The sequence below is a fragment of the Penaeus monodon genome, chromosome 22 (assembly GCF_015228065.2).
Source record: "Penaeus monodon isolate SGIC_2016 chromosome 22, NSTDA_Pmon_1, whole genome shotgun sequence".
Classification (NCBI taxonomy): domain Eukaryota; kingdom Metazoa; phylum Arthropoda; class Malacostraca; order Decapoda; family Penaeidae; genus Penaeus; species Penaeus monodon.
In genome coordinates, this window is record NC_051407.1 from 30074643 (window position 1) to 30075147 (window position 505).

Sequence of the window (505 nt, forward strand, 5' to 3'; positions counted from 1 at the left end):
TGTATTTTTATTGAGTTCCCGAATCAATATCGCCATCGTCCCTCTATATAGATTTCAAAGTTTTCTAGGAATCAAAGGGTTTTAATTAGCATTATTTTTCGAACGCGTTTATGGCCTTTAAATGTTTTTCGTAAGTTTGTGTACAATTTGCGATTTTGATTCGTCTGTCGCTGCTTGCATTTACTTTCTAATTACATTTGAATATTTAAATGTGCAAAATAAAATTCTCTTCCTTTTATTTGTTTCATCACCGACTTTCTTCTTTTCCACCTTATATATATTTTTTCTCGTTTCATCATTAATTCAAATAATAAATTGTACTAAAGATATTCAATTTGATTAATTACAATTTTCATCCTGATATACCCGCCTCCCGACCTCCAAGTTATTCGTTTCACTTCGTTTCGTCTGGCAATGCATGAAGATTTTTGCAAAGAATATGAAATGACATCTGGTTTGGATTTATGCTTCTTTTCATTTTTTATAAAACGTATGACTTCACGTC